The sequence below is a fragment of the Schistocerca serialis genome, chromosome 7 (genome assembly GCF_023864345.2).
Source record: "Schistocerca serialis cubense isolate TAMUIC-IGC-003099 chromosome 7, iqSchSeri2.2, whole genome shotgun sequence".
Lineage (NCBI taxonomy): Eukaryota > Metazoa > Arthropoda > Insecta > Orthoptera > Acrididae > Schistocerca > Schistocerca serialis.
Window position 1 is genome coordinate 603,491,612 of NC_064644.1, and position 13,627 is coordinate 603,505,238.

At 48.5% G+C, this 13,627-nt stretch overlaps 20 non-coding genes across 20 annotated transcripts; all 20 read right to left on the reverse strand.

Annotated features, from left to right (window-relative positions):
- Positions 1-43: 43 nt before the first annotated feature.
- Trnak-cuu (transfer RNA lysine (anticodon CUU)) lies at positions 44-116 on the reverse strand. The gene has a single exon. It is a non-coding gene; the product is annotated as a tRNA-Lys (tRNA).
- A 440-nt stretch (positions 117-556) lies between these two features.
- On the reverse strand, positions 557-629 carry Trnaq-uug (transfer RNA glutamine (anticodon UUG)). Its single transcript has one exon. It is a non-coding gene; the product is annotated as a tRNA-Gln (tRNA).
- Positions 630-1,171: 542 nt separating this feature from the next.
- On the reverse strand, positions 1,172-1,243 carry Trnat-agu (transfer RNA threonine (anticodon AGU)). The gene has a single exon. It is a non-coding gene; the product is annotated as a tRNA-Thr (tRNA).
- Positions 1,244-1,564: 321 nt separating this feature from the next.
- Positions 1,565-1,637, reverse strand: Trnak-cuu (transfer RNA lysine (anticodon CUU)). Its single transcript has one exon. It is a non-coding gene; the product is annotated as a tRNA-Lys (tRNA).
- A 440-nt stretch (positions 1,638-2,077) lies between these two features.
- On the reverse strand, positions 2,078-2,150 carry Trnaq-uug (transfer RNA glutamine (anticodon UUG)). Its single transcript has one exon. It is a non-coding gene; the product is annotated as a tRNA-Gln (tRNA).
- Positions 2,151-2,692: 542 nt separating this feature from the next.
- Trnat-agu (transfer RNA threonine (anticodon AGU)) lies at positions 2,693-2,764 on the reverse strand. Its single transcript has one exon. It is a non-coding gene; the product is annotated as a tRNA-Thr (tRNA).
- A 321-nt stretch (positions 2,765-3,085) lies between these two features.
- Trnak-cuu (transfer RNA lysine (anticodon CUU)) lies at positions 3,086-3,158 on the reverse strand. The gene has a single exon. It is a non-coding gene; the product is annotated as a tRNA-Lys (tRNA).
- A 440-nt stretch (positions 3,159-3,598) lies between these two features.
- Positions 3,599-3,671, reverse strand: Trnaq-uug (transfer RNA glutamine (anticodon UUG)). Its single transcript has one exon. It is a non-coding gene; the product is annotated as a tRNA-Gln (tRNA).
- A 538-nt stretch (positions 3,672-4,209) lies between these two features.
- On the reverse strand, positions 4,210-4,284 carry Trnat-agu (transfer RNA threonine (anticodon AGU)). The gene has a single exon. It is a non-coding gene; the product is annotated as a tRNA-Thr (tRNA).
- Positions 4,285-4,605: 321 nt separating this feature from the next.
- Positions 4,606-4,678, reverse strand: Trnak-cuu (transfer RNA lysine (anticodon CUU)). The gene has a single exon. It is a non-coding gene; the product is annotated as a tRNA-Lys (tRNA).
- A 440-nt stretch (positions 4,679-5,118) lies between these two features.
- Positions 5,119-5,191, reverse strand: Trnaq-uug (transfer RNA glutamine (anticodon UUG)). The gene has a single exon. It is a non-coding gene; the product is annotated as a tRNA-Gln (tRNA).
- Positions 5,192-5,745: 554 nt separating this feature from the next.
- On the reverse strand, positions 5,746-5,817 carry Trnat-agu (transfer RNA threonine (anticodon AGU)). The gene has a single exon. It is a non-coding gene; the product is annotated as a tRNA-Thr (tRNA).
- A 321-nt stretch (positions 5,818-6,138) lies between these two features.
- Trnak-cuu (transfer RNA lysine (anticodon CUU)) lies at positions 6,139-6,211 on the reverse strand. Its single transcript has one exon. It is a non-coding gene; the product is annotated as a tRNA-Lys (tRNA).
- A 440-nt stretch (positions 6,212-6,651) lies between these two features.
- Positions 6,652-6,724, reverse strand: Trnaq-uug (transfer RNA glutamine (anticodon UUG)). Its single transcript has one exon. It is a non-coding gene; the product is annotated as a tRNA-Gln (tRNA).
- Positions 6,725-7,266: 542 nt separating this feature from the next.
- On the reverse strand, positions 7,267-7,338 carry Trnat-agu (transfer RNA threonine (anticodon AGU)). Its single transcript has one exon. It is a non-coding gene; the product is annotated as a tRNA-Thr (tRNA).
- Positions 7,339-7,659: 321 nt separating this feature from the next.
- Positions 7,660-7,732, reverse strand: Trnak-cuu (transfer RNA lysine (anticodon CUU)). Its single transcript has one exon. It is a non-coding gene; the product is annotated as a tRNA-Lys (tRNA).
- Positions 7,733-8,172: 440 nt separating this feature from the next.
- On the reverse strand, positions 8,173-8,245 carry Trnaq-uug (transfer RNA glutamine (anticodon UUG)). The gene has a single exon. It is a non-coding gene; the product is annotated as a tRNA-Gln (tRNA).
- A 566-nt stretch (positions 8,246-8,811) lies between these two features.
- Positions 8,812-8,883, reverse strand: Trnat-agu (transfer RNA threonine (anticodon AGU)). The gene has a single exon. It is a non-coding gene; the product is annotated as a tRNA-Thr (tRNA).
- Positions 8,884-9,204: 321 nt separating this feature from the next.
- Positions 9,205-9,277, reverse strand: Trnak-cuu (transfer RNA lysine (anticodon CUU)). Its single transcript has one exon. It is a non-coding gene; the product is annotated as a tRNA-Lys (tRNA).
- A 440-nt stretch (positions 9,278-9,717) lies between these two features.
- Positions 9,718-9,790, reverse strand: Trnaq-uug (transfer RNA glutamine (anticodon UUG)). The gene has a single exon. It is a non-coding gene; the product is annotated as a tRNA-Gln (tRNA).
- Positions 9,791-13,627: the final 3,837 nt, after the last annotated feature.

Sequence of the window (13,627 nt, forward strand, 5' to 3'; positions counted from 1 at the left end):
AGAGGGGCGCAGGTTGCATGCGCGTAGACACAAAATTTTGCGCCGCCCAGCGTGGGGCTCGAACCCACGACCCTGAGATTAAGAGTCTCATGCTCTACCGACTGAGCTAGCCGGGCTCCACACAACGCGTTACGAGCCATACAATACTTATGGGACCTGCGACCATCTATGGAAGGCCCTTTTCACTACAGCTTGTTTCCTGCTGCCACAAACGAGCTACAATCCTATTCAATGAAAAATTGTCTCCGAAAGGAATCAAATCTACTTGAAATGATACGTGGCTATCAGCACCGTTATTCAACACAACATGCTCGACTGTGCGCAGACGCCTGTGGCGTAGCTCTTGGGTCCTGAATCAGACGCAGTAGTTCCAACAAAAACTCTCCTGATCGGCACAGTGCCGAAAATTTCGCCACAGAACCCCCTTGTCTTGCTTGTGCTTCAGGTAGACGCCGGTTTGCAGCCAGGAAGCGGGCAGGAGCAACTTTCAACTAGTTTTGTAGTACTCAAACAACACAGTAAAACAGCATGCATCTTTTGCAGAACTGGAAAAAGTCGACCGTGACAGGATTCGACCCTGCAATCTTCGGATCCAAAGTCCGACGCCTTATCCATTAGGCCACACGGTCACTGGCGCAATGTGCTTACCCACACACACCTCATTTTCGCCATTTGTGCGCTTGCCGGAATGAATTTCCCATCTTTGACGCAATTCTCCATCTCCAATTTCAGTACTAAAAATGCGACGCTACTTCTTGCTGTGTCCCATCGCAAGTTACATTCAAGCCCTTATGACGCTGATCAAACAAGAGGTTGCAAATCAGCTTCAATCGCTTACTGCCATCTCAGTCGGTTGCAGAAGGTACCTCACCATATGTCATACAATGGCGAGTTGCCGCTATTACCAAAGCGGCGGCGGCGCCGACGACGACGACAGCCGCGAGGGTCTCTACCAGGGGTAGAAATTACTTCACAAGAACTAAGTATTTCACATCGGCACTCTCCAGAGACTGCCAAAAGCAGCAGTTTCTGGTGCCTACTTTAATAGCACCTTTCGCACTTTTCATTTGCGAGAGAATTTCTTAAATACCGCACCCATTCATAATTTTTTTTATTCTTGACCGCTTTTTTCGAAAGGGCTACGGTAGAAGGGGCTGTTACAAAATTCGTTTGCCTCCTGTAAGGATCGAACTCACGACCTCTGGTTTACTAGACCAGCGCTCTGCCACTGAGCTAAGGAGGCGCCGCCTAGTGCACTTTTCGGGTACTTTATTCTAATGGAGTAGTGAATCGGAGCCCTTCAGCTGGAAACGCACCGCATTAGCGACCATTATTTGTATTTAGTTAGCACAGCTGCTCCTTTCCTACACATCTCACACGATATCGATGTACACCTAAAATTCCAAAACAACACATTTATTTCATTTCAGAGTTACTTTCAGCTTCAAAAACCATTCCTCTGATATTCATACGAAGCTAGGCATCGTCGTAACCCGTTACGTTTATTACGCAAGGCTCACGAGAGGGGCGCAGGTTGCATGCGCGTAGACACAAAATTTTGCGCCGCCCAGCGTGGGGCTCGAACCCACGACCCTGAGATTAAGAGTCTCATGCTCTACCGACTGAGCTAGCCGGGCTCCACACAACGCGTTACGAGCCATACAATACTTATGGGACCTGCGACCATCTATGGAAGGCCCTTTTCACTACAGCTTGTTTCCTGCTGCCACAAACGAGCTACAATCCTATTCAATGAAAAATTGTCTCCGAAAGGAATCAAATCTACTTGAAATGATACGTGGCTATCAGCACCGTTATTCAACACAACATGCTCGACTGTGCGCAGACGCCTGTGGCGTAGCTCTTGGGTCCTGAATCAGACGCAGTAGTTCCAACAAAAACTCTCCTGATCGGCACAGTGCCGAAAATTTCGCTACAGAACCCCCTTGTCTTGCTTGTGCTTCAGGTAGACGCCGGTTTGCAGCCAGGAAGCGGGCAGGAGCAACTTTCAACTAGTTTTGTAGTACTCAAACAACACAGTAAAACAGCATGCATCTTTTGCAGAACTGGAAAAAGTCGACCGTGACAGGATTCGAACCTGCAATCTTCGGATCCAAAGTCCGACGCCTTATCCATTAGGCCACACGGTCACTGGCGCAATGTGCTTACCCACACACACCTCATTTTCGCCATTTGTGCGCTTGCCGGAATGAATTTCCCATCTTTGACGCAATTCTCCATCTCCAATTTCAGTACTAAAAATGCGACGCTACTTCTTGCTGTGTCCCATCGCAAGTTACATTCAAGCCCTTATGACGCTGATCAAACAAGAGGTTGCAAATCAGCTTCAATCGCTTACTGCCATCTCAGTCGGTTGCAGAAGGTACCTCACCATATGTCATACAATGGCGAGTTGCCGCTATTACCAAAGCGGCGGCGGCGCCGACGACGACGACAGCCGCGAGGGTCTCTACCAGGGGTAGAAATTACTTCACAAGAACTAAGTATTTCACATCGGCACTCTCCAGAGACTGCCAAAAGCAGCAGTTTCTGGTGCCTACTTTAATAGCACCTTTCGCACTTTTCATTTGCGAGAGCATTTCTTAAATACCGCACCCATTCATAATTTTTTTTATTCTTGACCGCTTTTTTCGAAAGGGCTACGGTAGAAGGGGCTGTTACAAAATTCGTTTGCCTCCTGTAAGGATCGAACTCACGACCTCTGGTTTACTAGACCAGCGCTCTGCCACTGAGCTAAGGAGGCGCCGCCTAGTGCACTTTTCGGGTACTTTATTCTAAAGGAGTAGTGAATCGGAGCCCTTCAGCTGGAAACGCACCGCATTAGCGACCATTATTTGTATTTAGTTAGCACAGCTGCTCCTTTCCTACACATCTCACACGATATCGATGTACACCTAAAATTCCAAAACAACACATTTATTTCATTTCAGAGTTACTTTCAGCTTCAAAAACCATTCCTCTGATATTCATACGAAGCTAGGCATCGTCGTAACCCGTTACGTTTATTACGCAAGGCTCACGAGAGGGGCGCAGGTTGCATGCGCGTAGACACAAAATTTTGCGCCGCCCAGCGTGGGGCTCGAACCCACGACCCTGAGATTAAGAGTCTCATGCTCTACCGACTGAGCTAGCCGGGCTCCACACAACGCGTTACGAGCCATACAATACTTATGGGACCTGCGACCATCTATGGAAGGCCCTTTTCACTACAGCTTGTTTCCTGCTGCCACAAACGAGCTACAATCCTATTCAATGAAAAATTGTCTCCGAAAGGAATCAAATCTACTTGAAATGATACGTGGCTATCAGCACCGTTATTCAACACAACATGCTCGACTGTGCGCAGACGCCTGTGGCGTAGCTCTTGGGTCCTGAATCAGACGCAGTAGTTCCAACAAAAACTCTCCTGATCGGCACAGTGCCGAAAATTTCGCTACAGAACCCCCTTGTCTTGCTTGTGCTTCAGGTAGACGCCGGTTTGCAGCCAGGAAGCGGGCAGGAGCAACTTTCAACTAGTTTTGTAGTACTCAAACAACACAGTAAAACAGCATGCATCTTTTGCAGAACTGGAAAAAGTCGACCGTGACAGGATTCGAACCTGCAATCTTCGGATCCAAAGTCCGACGCCTTATCCATTAGGCCACACGGTCACTGGCGCAATGTGCTTACCCACACACACCTCATTTTCGCCATTTGTGCGCTTGCCGGAATGAATTTCCCATCTTTGACGCAATTCTCCATCTCCAATTTCAGTACTAAAAATGCGACGCTACTTCTTGCTGTGTCCCATCGCAAGTTACATTCAAGCCCTTATGACGCTGATCAAACAAGAGGTTGCAAATCAGCTTCAATCGCTTACTGCCATCTCAGTCGGTTGCAGAAGGTACCTCACCATATGTCATACAATGGCGAGTTGCCGCTATTACCAAAGCGGCGGCGGCGCCGACGACGACGACAGCCGCGAGGGTCTCTACCAGAGGTAGAAATTACTTCACAAGAACTAAGTATTTCACATCGGCACTCTCCAGAGACTGCCAAAAGCAGCAGTTTCTGGTGCCTACTTTAATAGCACCTTTCGCACTTTTCATTTGCGAGAGAATTTCTTAAATACCGCACCCATTCATAATTTTTTTTATTCTTGACCGCTTTTTTCGAAAGGGCTACGGTAGAAGGGGCTGTTACAAAATTCGTTTGCTCCTGTAAGGATCGAACTCACGACCTCTGGTTTACTAGACCAGCGCTCTGCCACTGAGCTAAGGAGGCGCCGCCTAGTGCACTTTTCGGGTACTTTATTCTAATGGAGTAGTGAATCGGAGCCCTTCAGCTGGAAACGCACCGCATTAGCGACCATTATTTGTATTTAGTTAGCACAGCTGCTCCTTTCCTACACATCTCACACGATATCGATGTACACCTAAAATTCCAAAACAACACATTTATTTCATTTCAGAGTTACTTTCAGCTTCAAAAACCATTCCTCTGATATTCATACGAAGCTAGGCATCGTCGTAACCCGTTACGTTTATTACGCAAGGCTCACGAGAGGGGCGCAGGTTGCATGCGCGTAGACACAAAATTTTGCGCCGCCCAGCGTGGGGCTCGAACCCACGACCCTGAGATTAAGAGTCTCATGCTCTACCGACTGAGCTAGCCGGGCTCCACACAACGCGTTACGAGCCATACAATACTTATGGGACCTGCGACCATCTATGGAAGGCCCTTTTCACTACAGCTTGTTTCCTGCTGCCACAAACGAGCTACAATCCTATTCAATGAAAAATTGTCTCCGAAAGGAATCAAATCTACTTGAAATGATACGTGGCTATCAGCACCGTTATTCAACACAACATGCTCGACTGTGCGCAGACGCCTGTGGCGTAGCTCTTGGGTCCTGAATCAGACGCAGTAGTTCCAACAAAAACTCTCCTGATCGGCACAGTGCCGAAAATTTCGCTACAGAACCCCCTTGTCTTGCTTGTGCTTCAGGTAGACGCCGGTTTGCAGCCAGGAAGCGGGCAGGAGCAACTTTCAACTAGTTTTGTAGTACTCAAACAACACAGTAAAACAGCATGCATCTTTTGCAGAACTGGAAAAAGTCGACTGTGACAGGATTCGAACCTGCAATCTTCGGATCCAAAGTCCGACGCCTTATCCATTAGGCCACACGGTCACTGGCGCAATGTGCTTACCCACACACACCTCATTTTCGCCATTTGGGCGCTTGCCGGAATGAATTTCCCATCTTTGACGCAATTCTCCATCTCCAATTTCAGTACTAAAAATGCGACGCTACTTCTTGCTGTGTCCCATCGCAAGTTACATTCAAGCCCTTATGACGCTGATCAAACAAGAGGTTGCAAATCAGCTTCAATCCCTTACTGCCATCTCAGTCGGTTGCAGAAGGTACCTCACCATATGTCATACAATGGCGAGTTGCCGCTATTACCAAAGCGGCGGCGGCGCCGACGACGACGACGACGACGACGACAGCCGCGAGGGTCTCTACCAGGGGTAGAAATTACTTCACAAGAATTAAGTATTTCACGTCGGCATTCTCCAGAGACTGCCACAAGCAGCAGTTTCTGGTGCCTACTTTAATAGCACCTTTCGCACTTTTCATTTGCGAGAGAAATTCTTAAATACCGCACCCATTCATAATTTTTTTTATTCTTGACCGCTTTTTTCGAAAGGGCTACGGTAGAAGGGGCTGTTACAAAATTCGTTTGCCTCCTGTGAGGATCGAACTCACGACCTCTGGTTTACTAGACCAGCGCTCTGCCACTGAGCTAAGGAGGCGCCGCCTAGTGCACTTTTCGGGTACTTTATTCTAATGGAGTAGTGAATCGGAGCCCTTCAGCTGGAAACGCACCGCATTAGCGACCATTATTTGTATTTAGTTAGCACAGCTGCTCCTTTCCTACACATCTCACACGATATCGATGTACACCTAAAATTCCAAAACAACACATTTATTTCATTTCAGAGTTACTTTCAGCTTCAAAAACCATTCCTCTGATATTCATACGAAGCTAGGCATCGTCGTAACCCGTTACGTTTATTACGCAAGGCTCACGAGAGGGGCGCAGGTTGCATGCGCGTAGACACAAAGTTTTGCGCCGCCCAGCGTGGGGCTCGAACCCACGACCCTGAGATTAAGAGTCTCATGCTCTACCGACTGAGCTAGCCGGGCTCCACACAACGCGTTACGAGCCATACAATACTTATGGGACCTGCGACCATCTATGGAAGGCCCTTTTCACTACAGCTTGTTTCCTGCTGCCACAAACGAGCTACAATCCTATTCAATGAAAAATTGTCTCCGAAAGGAATCAAATCTACTTGAAATGATACGTGGCTATCAGCACCGTTATTCAACACAACATGCTCGACTGTGCGCAGACGCCTGTGGCGTAGCTCTTGGGTCCTGAATCAGACGCAGTAGTTCCAACAAAAACTCTCCTGATCGGCACAGTGCCGAAAATTTCGCTACAGAACCCCCTTGTCTTGCTTGTGCTTCAGGTAGACGCCGGTTTGCAGCCAGGAAGCGGGCAGGAGCAACTTTCAACTAGTTTTGTAGTACTCAAACAACACAGTAAAACAGCATGCATCTTTTGCAGAACTGGAAAAAGTCGACTGTGACAGGATTCGAACCTGCAATCTTCGGATCCAAAGTCCGACGCCTTATCCATTAGGCCACACGGTCACTGGCGCAATGTGCTTACCCACACACACCTCATTTTCGCCATTTGGGCGCTTGCCGGAATGAATTTCCCATCTTTGACGCAATTCTCCATCTCCAATTTCAGTACTAAAAATGCGACGCTACTTCTTGCTGTGTCCCATCGCAAGTTACATTCAAGCCCTTATGACGCTGATCAAACAAGAGGTTGCAACTCAGCTTCAATCCCTTACTGCCATCTCAGTCGGTTGCAGAAGGTACCTCACCATATGTCATACAATGGCGAGTTGCCGCTATTACCAAAGCGGCGGCGGCGCCGACGACGACGACAGCCGCGAGGGTCTCTACCAGGGGTAGAAATTACTTCACAAGAACTAAGTATTACACGTCGGCACTCTCCAGAGACTGCCAAAAGCAGCAGTTTCTGGTGCCTACTTTAATAGCACCTTTCGCACTTTTCATTTGCGAGAGAATTTCTTAAATACCGCACCCATTCATAATTTTTTTTATTCTTGACCGCTTTTTTCGAAAGGGCTACGGTAGAAGGGGCTGTTACAAATTTCGTTTGCCTCCTGTGAGGATCGAACTCACGACCTCTGGTTTACTAGACCAGCGCTCTGCCACTGAGCTAAGGAGGCGCCGCCTAGTGCAGTTTTCGGGTACTTTATTCTAATGGAGTAGTGAATCGGAGCCCTTCAGCTGGAAACGCACCGCATTAGCGACCATTATTTGTATTTAGTTAGCACAGCTGCTCCTTTCCTACACATCTCACACGATATCGATGTACACCTAAAATTCCAAAACAACACATTTATTTCATTTCAGAGTTACTTTCAGCTTCAAAAACCATTCCTCTGATATTCATACGAAGCTAGGCATCGTCGTAACCCGTTACGTTTATTACGCAAGGCTCACGAGAGGGGCGCAGGTTGCATGCGCGTAGACACAAAATTTTGCGCCGCCCAGCGTGGGGCTCGAACCCACGACCCTGAGATTAAGAGTCTCATGCTCTACCGACTGAGCTAGCCGGGCTCCACACAACGCGTTACGAGCCATACAATACTTATGGGACCTGCGACCATCTATGGAAGGCCCTTTTCACTACAGCTTGTTTCCTGCTGCCACAAACGAGCTACAATCCTATTCAATGAAAAATTGTCTCCGAAAGGAATCAAATCTACTTGAAATGATACGTGGCTATCAGCACCGTTATTCAACACAACATGCTCGACTGTGCGCAGACGCCTGTGGCGTAGCTCTTGGGTCCTGAATCAGACGCAGTAGTTCCAACAAAAACTCTCCTGATCGGCACAGTGCCGAAAATTTCGCTACAGAACCCCCTTGTCTTGCTTGAGCTTCAGGTAGACGCCGGTTTGCAGCCAGGAAGCGGGCAGGAGCAACTTTCAACTAGTTTTGTAGTACTCAAACAACACAGTAAAACAGCATGCATCTTTTGCAGAACTGGAAAAAGTCGACCGTGACAGGATTCGAACCTGCAATCTTCGGATCCAAAGTCCGACGCCTCATCCATTAGGCCACACGGTCACTGGCGCAATGTGCTTACCCACACACACCTCATTTTCGCCATTTGTGCGCTTGCCGGAATGAATTTCCCATCTTTGACGCAATTCTCCATCTCCAATTTCAGTACTAAAAATGCGACGCTACTTCTTGCTGTGTCCCATCGCAAGTTACATTCAAGCCCTTATGACGCTGATCAAACAAGAGGTTGCAAATCAGCTTCAATCGCTTACTGCCATCTCAGTCGGTTGCAGAAGGTACCTCACCATATGTCATACAATGGCGAGTTGCCGCTATTACCAAAGCGGCGGCGGCGCCGACGACGACGACGACGACGACGACGACGACGACGACAGCAGCGAGGGTCTCTACCAGGGGTAGAAATTACTTCACAAGAACTAAGTATTACACGTCGGCACTCTCCAGAGACTGCCAAAAGCAGCAGTTTCTGGTGCCTACTTTATTAGCACCTTTCGCACTTTTCATTTGCGAGAGAATTTCTTAAATACCGCACCCATTCATAATTTTTTTTATTCTTGACCGCTTTTTTCGAAAGGGCTACGGTAGAAGGGGCTGTTACAAATTTCGTTTGCCTCCTGTGAGGATCGAACTCACGACCTCTGGTTTACTAGACCAGCGCTCTGCCACTGAGCTAAGGAGGCGCCGCCTAGTGCACTTTTCGGGTACTTTATTCTAATGGAGTAGTGAATCGGAGCCCTTCAGCTGGAAACGCACCGCATTAGCGACCATTATTTGTATTTAGTTAGCACAGCTGCTCCTTTCCTACACATCTCACACGATATCGATGTACACCTAAAATTCCAAAACAACACATTTATTTCATTTCAGAGTTACTTTCAGCTTCAAAAACCATTCCTCTGATATTCATACGAAGCTAGGCATCGTCGTAACCCGTTACGTTTATTACGCAAGGCTCACGAGAGGGGCGCAGGTTGCATGCGCGTAGACACAAAATTTTGCGCCGCCCAGCGTGGGGCTCGAACCCACGACCCTGAGATTAAGAGTCTCATGCTCTACCGACTGAGCTAGCCGGGCTCCACACAACGCGTTACGAGCCATACAATACTTATGGGACCTGCGACCATCTATGGAAGGCCCTTTTCACTACAGCTTGTTTCCTGCTGCCACAAACGAGCTACAATCCTATTCAATGAAAAATTGTCTCCGAAAGGAATCAAATCTACTTGAAATGATACGTGGCTATCAGCACCGTTATTCAACACAACATGCTCGACTGTGCGCAGACGCCTGTGGCGTAGCTCTTGGGTCCTGAATCAGACGCAGTAGTTCCAACAAAAACTCTCCTGATCGGCACAGTGCCGAAAATTTCGCTACAGAACCCCCTTGTCTTGCTTGTGCTTCAGGTAGACGCCGGTTTGCAGCCAGGAAGCGGGCAGGAGCAACTTTCAACTAGTTTTGTAGTACTCAAACAACACAGTAAAACAGCATGCATCTTTTGCAGAACTGGAAAAAGTCGACCGTGACAGGATTCGAACCTGCAATCTTCGGATCCAAAGTCCGACGCCTTATCCATTAGGCCACACGGTCACTGGCGCAATGTGCTTACCCACACACACCTCATTTTCGCCATTTGTGCGCTTGCCGGAATGAATTTCCCATCTTTGACGCAATTCTCCATCTCCAATTTCAGTACTAAAAATGCGACGCTACTTCTTGCTGTGTCCCATCGCAAGTTACATTCAAGCCCTTATGACGCTGATCAAACAAGAGGTTGCAAATCAGCTTCAATCCCTTACTGCCATCTCAGTCGGTTGCAGAAGGTACCTCACCATATGTCATACAATGGCGAGTTGCCGCTATTACCAAAGCGGCGGCGGCGCCGACGACGACGACGACAGCCGCGAGGGTCTCTACCAGGGGTAGAAATTACTTCACAAGAACTAAGTATTTCACGTCGGCATTCTCCAGAGACTGCCACAAGCAGCAGTTTCTGGTGCCTACTTTAATAGCACCTTTCGCACTTTTCATTTGCGAGAGAAATTCTTAAATACCGCACCCATTCATAATTTTTTTTATTCTTGACCGCTTTTTTCGAAAGGGCTACGGTAGAAGGGGCTGTTACAAAATTCGTTTGCCTCCTGTGAGGATCGAACTCACGACCTCTGGTTTACTAGACCAGCGCTCTGCCACTTTTTTTTTTTTTTTTTTTTTTTTTTTTTTTTTTTTTTTTTTTTTTTTCTGAGCTAGCCGGGCTCCACACAACGCGTTACGAGCCATACAATACTTATGGGACCTGCGACCATCTATGGAAGGCCCTTTTCACTACAGCTTGTTTCCTGCTGCCACAAACGAGCTACAATCCTATTCAATGAAAAATTGTCTCCGAAAGGAATCAAATCTACTTGAAATGATACGTGGCTAGCAGCACCGTTATTCAACACAACATGCTCGACTGTGCGCAGACGCCTGTGGCGTAGCTCTTGGGTCCTGAATCAGACGCAGTAGTTCCAACAAAAACTCTCCTGATCGGCACAGTGCCGAAAATTTCGCTACAGAACCCCCTTGTCTTGCTTGTGCTTCAGGTAGACGCCGGTTTGCAGCCAGGAAGCGGGCAGGAGCAACTTTCAACTAGTTTTGTAGTACTCAAACAACACAGTAAAACAGCATGCATCTTTTGCAGAACTGGAAAAAGTCGACCGTGACAGGATTCGAACCTGCAATCTTCGGATCCAAAGTCCGACGCCTTATCCATTTTTTTTTTTTTTTTTTTTTATTTTTTTTTTTTACAACATGAAAATGAAGAAGCCCCTCCTGGGCCAAAATCATATAGTTCCCTTCCGGAACGCATGTCCGCTGGGGACAGTAGGGAGATAGACTTTCCGGCCTTCCGGACGCTAGGCCGTCTTCTCGATGCTAATTTATAACCGGTGAATTCGGATAGGTTTTTTTTTTTTTTTTTTTTTTTTTTTTTTTTTTGATTGATGCATGGATTCTTCGTGTATCGTTACACAATTTTACCTGTGTAGATACCAGCATCGCCATACAGCGATATATAGACTAACTGCTCATTCCTATCGTCAACGGTTCGCCAGAAAGTCTTCAAACACCTTCTTAAGAAAATGGGCATAATGTTTGCGGTATGTCTGTGTTCGCTTCAGTATCCAGTGTTGGGTCTCCAAGAATGATCTGTACTCGCCCACGTCATGCTCCGACGTGCTGAATAGGTAGTACACAGTTATCCCCATTAACCAATGTACTGCGTGTCTCTTCGTTCGCGGGTACGGGTTATCATCAGGGCAGAGTAGGGACATCATTGAAATGGCGTGCGGCGCCGTGCGTTGGATGAAGGCCAATAGGCGACAAAGCAGTTGGCACACGTCCTTTGCAGCCCCGCAAACTAGCCGGTGGAGGTCCGTATCGTGCAGTTGGCACGTCGGGCAAAGCGGCGATGCCGCGAGATGAATCTGGTTCAGACGTGACTGCGTCGGGTATTTACGATTCACGTAATAGTACCATGTGGCCCGCGCCGCCGTCGGTAAGTTAGGGGGGTGGATATTGCACCAGACCGCAGTCCAGTCGTACCGAGGATATTTGCTTTCGACCACGTTCCGGCGCTGTCGCAACATAAGGGTGCCGTACACACTGCGGACTGCGGGCAGGTCGTCAATAGGCAGCATCTTCCGCAGGTAACTGTAGTCCAGCAGAAAAGTCCGGCAGTGGCACAAGGCCGTTGGGATGTGGTGAATATCGATCGGCGGGTCCAGGTTGGGGGGCACGATTTCCGTCAGGAGGAAGGAGATCAGACGGTTATGGTCGCGTTTCCAATGCCATCGCGTCAGTCGCACGAACAACGCCAAGGCCTTGACGTAGACATTGATGAGTCCGAGGCCGCCAGCTATCAGCGGGAGAGTGAGCGTCGCGTGACTTACTTTAAAGAGATGTCCGTGGTTCACGTAATGGCCGAAGACTGCCTGGAGTCTGTCCGCTGTCGCCCGCGGCATGGGAAATATTCGCGCTATGTATATAATCTTCGACACCAGGTAGGCGTTGACGAATTCGACCTTTTGCAGCGCATCGAGGGACCGTAAGGTGTGTAGTCGGATACTGGCGCGGATATTGTGCAAGAGGCGTTTGTAGTTGAGAGCGATCGTGCGGCGCATATTCTTAGTGTACGTTACTCCCAAACATTTCATCTCTGTAAGCACCTTAATGCGGGTTTCTGGTTGCGCGGGTAACCCGCGTCCAATGTGCATAATTCCCGATTTCCGCCTGTTGAGCTGTGCACCAGCCGCTTTGCCGTATCTCTCAATCAGAGCTATTGCCATATCAACCTCTGCGTTCGAACGTACTAAGATGACGACATCATCCGCGTAAGCCCGGTACACAAATTTATCTTCTCGCATAGTGACGCCCCGTAGCGTTGTGTGGAGTTGAACCAACAGCGGCTCAATCGCGAGGGCAAACAAGCTCATGGAGAGGGGACACCCCTGTCTGACAGAGCAGTGTATCTGTACGGGTCCTGCTAAAAGTCCGTTTACTAAGATCATTGACTCTGATCCATGAAGAAGCCGCAAGACCGACGCAATGAGCCGTTGTGGAACACTCATCGCCGTCATTGTTTCGCGGAGAAAGTCATGGCCGACTGCATCAAAGGCTTTTTCTAAGTCGACAGCAAGCATGGCACCTTGCATTCTACACGCATCTGCGATGGCTATCAGATCACGGTAGTCACACAACGCCATATGAATAGCGCGATTGTCACCGACTCCAGTCTGGTCTTTTCCCGTTAACAGTGTAAGGGCCGGTCGGAAGCGAAGGGCCAGGAGTCGTGCAAAGAGTTTGTAATCACTGTTAAGCAGTGTTATCGGCCGGAATTGATGCACAGAGTATCCGGAAGATGTCTTCGGGACTGGAATGATTAGTCCCTGCGTAAATTCGCGAGGGACTGCCACCTCAGGATTGAGTAGCTCCTGGAACATCTGTCTCAACATCGGCGTGAGGATACTTTGAAATTCTCTGTAGAATTCTATAGGCAGTCCATCGGGCCCAGGGGCTTTATTCTTGCGACCCTTGGCCAAGGCCGTCGCCACTTCCTCTTCCGTCACATCTTCCTGCAGTGCATCAACAGTGGCGCGATCGAGTCGGCGCGGCAGGGCCGTGAGTATGTCATTAAGTGCCTCGCGATCTGGCGTCTTCTGCGAGTACAGACTGGCATAGTACTCCACGAACCCTTTTTTGATCTCGGCCTGTGTGGTTAACCGCCGGCCGTCCACCGTCCGAAGTGCCGTGATGAGTTTGCGTGTATACTGCCGCTTTTCCCCTACCACGTGGTGCAATGAGGGTCGTTCGTGCGCGACCTCATATCCCAGTCGTGCTCGAATGACGGTTCCATCCATCTTGTGGCGCATGAGATGCAACAGTTTG